The following is a 7,791-nucleotide window of genomic DNA, read 5'->3' as shown; positions in this document are numbered from 1 at the left end:
CTCCCACACCCCCCACCCCGCACCCCCCACCCCTTAACCAAGCTGGTGCACACGCTGCTTCCCAGGCCCTGCCGCCTGCCCTCCAGTGCCCGCTACGGTCACGTCTCACCTGACCCCACCGGGCTCTGCCCGCCTCTCTCCAGGCTCTGCCCAGCATACCCTCGGGTGGCCCCTCACCCCAGGGGCAGCAGGGGCAGCTCGGGGAACGGGGGACTGGAGAGCGGGGGGGGGCAGGCGAGGGAGGGGCGGCAGAGCCACGGCGAACCTTTCAGCTGGGCTAGACGCCTCTCCCCATCCCTACTCTAGAAGCTTAGAGCCAGCCAGCAAGGGAACCTTCCGTTCCTGAGCCCATTGCCGCCAATATCAGTTGTGTGAGCTTGAGTGCATGTGTGCGTGAGTACGTAGGGTATAGACGTAGGTCTCTAGTTCTCAGCCGAGGTGAATACCAGGTGTAAATTGTGCCTGTGGGCAAACGAGGCTTGTATTTTGCACATTTTATAAAAACTTGAGATTTCTGCTTGTATATTTCTAAGAGAAACACCCCAACGTCCCTCTCTCTGCCACGCCCCATGCCTTTCAGCCCCTCGTACACCTCTGCCCCGGCCAAGGAGTGTGAATTTATAGATCTCATTTTCATAGGCAAAACAGAAGCTTCAAGCTGTCGAGTGTGTGAGTCTGTCGTGTGGGTGCGCATGTGCACAGGAACACGTGGCTTGGTGCTGTGCGCACACAGCAAGGCCGTGGTGGATGGGAACCCGAGGCTGTTCTCCTGTCAGCAACATTCCCTTGCCTTAAGTGCGAACTCGACCGAGGCGCTCATTAAAAAGGGGTCGGGGACTAAGAGGCATCTGAGCTGCGCCTTCAAGGAAGAGCGGGGTTTCGATAAATGGCGAGGGTGGGAGACCAGTCAGTGCCTTGACTTTTCTAACGTCTTTATTATGGACATTTCACACGTACACACGAGAGAGGATGGTATTTTTAAAAATCCACCTACCTTTCACCCAGCTTCAATACTTGTCAACATTTCACTAGTTTATTTTGAAAATAAGGAAGGATTTAGGGGTGAGAGTAGTGAAAATAATATTTCTTGAAGAGATCAAAGAGGAGGCACCCCTCTAAGCTTGTCCAAATAAAGGGGTGCCCGTGCACCCCTTTCGTAAGGGTATCACATGGCCCTGAGGCACAGGGCCCGCGTAGGGTTGCAACGGGATGTCGTCGGCAACGAGCAGCTACTGGTTTTTGGGTCACCGTCTCCCTGACTTTCACGTCAGTTCTCTCTCCACATACACTGAAGCTAGTGATCACCCCGCCTTCACTTTGATCAACCTGGAGTCGCCATCTGGGTTCCCCTGCAAGGACCTCATAATGGCACCCCCCCCCCGCCCCTCCAGGCTCCGACCTTTCCTAGGTCTGAGGGCACAGGCCAGAGAGCAAGTAGGGCTGGACACGAGGAAAAATTACCCACATGGTTCCTGCCCTCCAAGATCTGCCACCGCCATTGAGGGGTGCCCCTCTGGTGTCTCTGAGGGCCCCTCTGTGGCAGGAGATGGGGTCATCGTCTAGGAATGATGAGGGAGGTGGTGGGAGCCATGAATTGAGGAGAGGAGGCAAGGTTGGGGTTTGGTGAGGGAGGTTTTGGGGGTTTAAGCTATGAGAAAGTGTATTGTTGACAGCACGAAGGCTAGAGGGAGGTGATCCTGGTGGTGGTTGGGTTTCCCAATGAAGGGTCATCGAGGACCCAGACCCTTTCCTTCCTGGCCCTTTTCAACAGCATGTGGGTGTTCCTAGGCTTGGTGGTGGGTGAATCACTCCTTCCTATGAAAGAATAGCTCATAACCATTGTATAGTTTTAAAATAATTTGCTTTATTTTAGTCTTTTAAATAAGGTGCTCAACTCCCCGGCCTAATTTGTGAGCTCTTTTGTGTCTTGTGCTTTGTTGTATCCCCAGTGCCACGTGCAGTGCCTGGTACCCACAAAGGGCTCATTCTTTCATTCAAGAATTATTTGCCGCTAAGTGCTACGATGCAGGGATCCATGGCACTTCGCCCAGCCTGTGGGGTGGAAGTGGGGTCAGCAAACACTTTTCTTGAGATCATAATGCTGGGCCTGAGTCCCTGACTCACAGAGGCTCAGCAGAGTGGTGAAGGCTTTCGTTCCGTTAGCAACCAGAGTCTGAAGCTGTCCCTGTGGCAGAGCTCACGGGGAACCAGCACGCAGTTAGCGCTTATTGAGCACCTGTTATGCGCCTGGTGCCGGGGTGACAGGCTAATCACAGTTCTCGCCTCCAAGGAGCCTCTAGGCCAGGCGGGGAGCAAGCAAAGCACTTCGGTCCTAGGTAACGAGTGAGCACACGGCACTCCCCAAGGCCGCGAGGAGCGAGCACTCCTTTAACCCATCGCGGGACGAGGAGGAGCCAGCTGGCCCAGAGGCTGGAAGCGGGGAGGTCGGCAAAGGCGTCGGAGAGGAGGGTGCACAGGAGGACGGTGCGGTGGCTTACAGCTCCTGGGCTGGCTCTGCCTTTCCCCCCTTGCCTTTACCGCACTGGGACTTGGGAGCTAGCTCCTTGCACTTCTAGCGAACCGTTCACTGACCCCCCCGAGCTGCTCCATCTCGGAAAGCGTTAGGGTTTGTTCCACCTGTGACGGCGGGAAAGGGGGCGGTAAGGTCCAGGCACCCGCAGACCCGCAGCGCAGCCCTCAGGGGGAGGCGCGGAGCTGCGAGGGCTGCACTGTCACGACCGACTGGGCTCTTGCACGTGGAGCCCCTCTTCCCCCTCCCCTTGCATTGGACCGCCAGCCTCGTCTGGTTGTGGCTCTCCAGGAGTCTCCTGAGGGCCCCCTTGACTTCCTTGTTCCTCAGACTCTAGATCATATAGGGTAGAGCATGGGAGTGACATCGGTGTAGATGAAGGACACGATTTTGTCCTGTTCTGGGGCGTGGCATGACTTGGGGCGAATGTAGATGAATATTGCGCAGCCGTAGTGCAGGAGGGAGCCCAGCGGGCGCCCAGCCCAGGTGGAGAAGGCCTTGCTCCCACCCTCAGCCGAGCGGATTCTGAGGATGGCAGCGATAGGGAACCCGCAGGCGACTGCGACCTCACTGGCCCGCGTGTGGCCGAGCAGGCCAGGAGTAGCGCAGCGGAGATGTCACAGAAGAAATGGCTGACCTCGTGAGACTGACCAAAGGGTAAGAGGCCTGTCGGTGTGGTGAGGGTGAAGGAGAGCGCGAATCCGCTGACTCACGCCAGAGCCAGCATCTGCAGACACGGGCCTGGCGACGATGAGTGCGTAATGCAGGGGCTTGCGGATGGCCACAAAGCGGTCGTAGGCCATCGCAGCCAGGAGGAAACACTCCGCTCTGCCCAGGGCGCTGAAGAGATGCAGGGCGCAGCCCAGGAAGCGCCCAGGAAGGGCATCCGCTGGCTCCCGGACAGGAGATGGGCCAGCATGCTGGGGACGACGGCCGATATAGAGCCAGAAGGAGTAGGGAACGCTGCCACGTGGCATGGACCACCTGGAACGCATTCTTTCCTGATCCCCTGCCTGACACTGTTCAATGAGTCCTTACTGTCCACGATTCCTGATACGGATGTGTATACACATATGCAGTCTTACCTTCATTGGGTTTTGGGGGTGTTTTTTAAAAAATTTCTTTATTTTTGGCTGCGTTGGGTCTTCGTTGCTGTGCGTGGGTTTTTCTCTAGTTGCGGCGAGCGGGGGCTACTCTTCGTTGCGGTGCGCGGGCTTCTCACTGCGGTGGCTTCTCTCGTTGCGGAGCACGGGCTCCAGGCACAAGGGCTTCAGTAGTCGTATAATGCGGGCTCAGTAGTTGTGGCTCGCGGGCTCGGTAGCTGTGGCGCACGGGCTTAGTTGCTCCGCGGCATGTGGGATCTTCCCGGACCAGGGCTCGAACCCGTGTCCCCTGCATTGGCAGGCGGGCTCTCAACCACTGCGCCACCAGGGAAGCCCGTCTTCATTGGTTTTTAATTTGAAAACTGACAAGTGCCCACCGTAAAAAAATTCCGTGATGCAGAAGCATAAAAGGCAGCAATTTTAATTCACAGACACATCCCCTTTCTCGAGTCCTTCCCTGTGGTGGGCAGAATTTGAAGCTGTCCGCCTAGACTCCCATCCCTGTTGCGCAGATCCGGTATAAATTCCTCCTCTTGGGGGCAGAAGGGAGCAGTGAATATGATGGCGTTGGCAACCTGCGCCAGGTGTGCCGGCAGCTGTCTCCAGCCCGCCGCTGATTTGGCTGTTGGGTGCTGTTAGGTGGGCAATTTAAAACGCCATAGCACTCTCCTCTCACAAATCAGCAACTTCTTTCTTCATCAACCTTTTCCCTAGTGGTGCATTTTTTTTTTTACTAGATTCTAGAGTTCTCTAAATGTTGATTCTGACAGTGTTTTCCAGCTGATTAGTTGCATGTGTGGAGGAATGGAGCCCTGGAGTTCCTCACTTGCCATTTGTTGGTGATGTCGCCCCGAACGTCCATGTGTTATACTTTTACTAAATATCCCAACTCTCAGAAATGAACAGAATCTAATAGAACTACAATGGAAGAATGAGGGAGGAAGCAGGGTGGGTAGTGTTATAAAAGAGCTGAATTCTATTCATTAGTAATTAACCTCTAAAAAAAAACGAATCAAGATAGAAAGACAAAAGGACGCAGGAGCAAGAAAGAGAGGAAGGGAACGAGAGGGACACGGAGAAGGAGGAAGAAAGGTCGGAAGGAAGGAAGAAAGAAAAGAAGGAGAAGGGAAGGAAGGGGAAAAGAGAAGCAGAAAGAAAGAGACAGGAAGGAAGGAAGGAAAATAGTTGTGGCTCGCGGGCTCGGTAGCTGTGGCGCACGGGCTTAGTTGCTCCGCGGCATGTGGGATCTTCCCGGACCAGGGCTCGAACCCGTGTCCCCTGCATTGGCAGGCGGGCTCTCAACCACTGCGCCACCAGGGAAGCCCGTCTTCATTGGTTTTTAATTTGAAAACTGACAAGTGCCCACCGTAAAAAAATTCCGTGATGCAGAAGCATAAAAGGCAGCAATTTTAATTCACAGACACATCCCCTTTCTCGAGTCCTTCCCTGTGGTGGGCAGAATTTGAAGCTGTCCGCCTAGACTCCCATCCCTGTTGCGCAGATCCGGTATAAATTCCTCCTCTTGGGGGCAGAAGGGAGCAGTGAATATGATGGCGTTGGCAACCTGCGCCAGGTGTGCCGGCAGCTGTCTCCAGCCCGCCGCTGATTTGGCTGTTGGGTGCTGTTAGGTGGGCAATTTAAAACGCCATAGCACTCTCCTCTCACAAATCAGCAACTTCTTTCTTCATCAACCTTTTCCCTAGTGGTGCATTTTTTTTTTTACTAGATTCTAGAGTTCTCTAAATGTTGATTCTGACAGTGTTTTCCAGCTGATTAGTTGCATGTGTGGAGGAATGGAGCCCTGGAGTTCCTCACTTGCCATTTGTTGGTGATGTCGCCCCGAACGTCCATGTGTTATACTTTTACTAAATATCCCAACTCTCAGAAATGAACAGAATCTAATAGAACTACAATGGAAGAATGAGGGAGGAAGCAGGGTGGGTAGTGTTATAAAAGAGCTGAATTCTATTCATTAGTAATTAACCTCTAAAAAAAAACGAATCAAGATAGAAAGACAAAAGGACGCAGGAGCAAGAAAGAGAGGAAGGGAACGAGAGGGACACGGAGAAGGAGGAAGAAAGGTCGGAAGGAAGGAAGAAAGAAAAGAAGGAGAAGGGAAGGAAGGGGAAAAGAGAAGCAGAAAGAAAGAGACAGGAAGGAAGGAAGGAAAAGAAAAGAAAAGAAAAGAAAAGAGACAGATCTTGATGTAGTCACTACAGCTGCCGCCTGCTGTCAGGTGATATTTTTCATCAACGCCTTCACTGCCGCCATTGTCATGACTGCCACCACTCACCATCGACGGCATCTCTCTCCCTCCAGCCCCTAACACCAGAGCTCTCCGGGTTCTACAGTGGCAGACTATGCGTCCAGGAATAAGGAGTAACAGGAATCAGACTTACCCTCCCCCTTGAAACACTCCACAAGCGTGCGAGGAAACTATGTGAGGCCAAGGAAAGGACCACTGGAAAGGATAAAAGGTAACTGCCCAGCGCTCAGGCAGGACACGGACTGGGGGCTGTCCCCACCGGTCAGAATGCAAACCTCATAGTTTCAGGAGGCCTTGAGCAGAGAGCTCAGAGCGCTCTCACTTCAGTAGTGTGGGAAAAAAATGACTCCTACACTGAAAGCTGCTCTGGTCCCACGCAGCAGATCTTCAGAGCAAGTATCAAATGTTCAAACTGTTTCCAAGTCACTTCACAACACCCCAGAACAAAGCTCATGAATATGTTTAGGAGTACAAAAAGTGTCCAGCATCCAAGGTGAAATCATAATGTCTGATAGCCAATCTAAATTTACCAGGCATGCAGAGAAGCAGTAAAATCGAAAAAGAGGCTTGACGAACCTAGGGGCAGGACAGGAATAAAGACGGAGATGTAGAAAATGGACTTGGAAGACACGGGGAGGGGGAAGTGAAAGAGTGGGAGGGAGACGCAAGAGGGACGGGATATGGGGATATATGTACACGTAGAGCTGATTCACTTTGTCATACAGCAGAAACTAACACAACATTGTAAAGCAGTTATACTCCAATAAAGATGTTAAAAAACATAGGAGGTTTAATTCTCTGTTGAAAATAAGGGGAGAGGTGGGCCCCCTCCTTTTTCTTAAATCATTTACTTTAGAAAACTTGTAAGTTCTTTCTCTGTCTCTTTGAAAGTATGTCTATATTTTTAAAGGCTAAAAAAGTCTCTTGTCAGCTTTACAACCCAGAAATGTCTTTTTCCAGGACCTAAGAAACATCTCTTTGCAATGTAAACATCAAGCAAGATAGCACCTCTTTCTCCCAGTTTCTGTGGGAGGGTAGAAACCTAACTTCAGGGAGCACCTGGCTCCAGATTGCAAAACTAGCTCCTGTCATAAAGATACGGGAGGTTTATTTTTCCCTTGGATAAAGCCAAGTATGCTCAAGATTCTGTAACAAAATACTGATTCCCCGATCCACACTGGGTGACTTAAACAACACAAATGTACTTTCTGACAGTTTTGGAGGCTAGAAGTCCACGATCAAGGTGCCAGCAAATTTGGCTTCTGGTGGACTCTATGCCTTGTAGACGACCGCCTTCTATACCCTCTTGTGGCCTTTCCTCAGTGCACATGGGGAGAGAGAGAGAGAGAGGGTGCGTACGCTCTCAGGTGTCCTCTTATAAGGACACTAATCATTGTGAGACGAGGACCTCATTTTTAAAAAATTTATTTAATTTCTTTATTTTTGGCTGCGTTGGGTCTTCGTTGCTGCGCGCGGGCTTTCTCTAGCTGCGGCGAGCGGGGGCTACTCTTCGCTGCGGTGCGCGGGCTTCTCATTGCGGTGGCTTCTCTTGTTGCGGAGCACGGGCTCTAGGCGCGCGGGCTTCAGTAGTTGTGGCTCGCGGGCCCTGGAGCGCAGGCTCAGTAGTTGTGGCGCACGGGCTTAGCTGCTCCACGGCACGTGGGAGTTAGTTGCGGCGTGCAGACTCCTTAGTTGTGGCATACGAACTCCTTAGTTGCGGCATGTGGGATCCAGTTCCCCGACCAGGGATGGAACTGCATTGGGAACTCGGAGTCTTAACCACTGCACCACCAGGGAAGTACCCCAATCCGTTTTATCAGTAATAAAGCTGGTATTTAGGTTGAAAAACATGTCAAGGGAGATGTGTCAAAGGCTGCAGATGGGAAACTAGA

The 7,791-nt window shown here is 52.3% G+C and overlaps 1 pseudogene; it reads right to left on the bottom strand.

The window, feature by feature from the left end:
- Positions 1–1,894: 1,894 nt before the first annotated feature.
- On the bottom strand, positions 1,895–3,507 carry LOC102983104 (olfactory receptor 10V1-like; annotated as a pseudogene).
- Positions 3,508–7,791: the final 4,284 nt, after the last annotated feature.

This window comes from Physeter macrocephalus, chromosome 21 (assembly GCF_002837175.3).
Source record: "Physeter macrocephalus isolate SW-GA chromosome 21, ASM283717v5, whole genome shotgun sequence".
Lineage (NCBI taxonomy): Eukaryota > Metazoa > Chordata > Mammalia > Artiodactyla > Physeteridae > Physeter > Physeter macrocephalus.
Note: the sequence above shows the minus strand (reverse complement) of the source record. Positions and strands in the feature narration are given on the sequence as shown.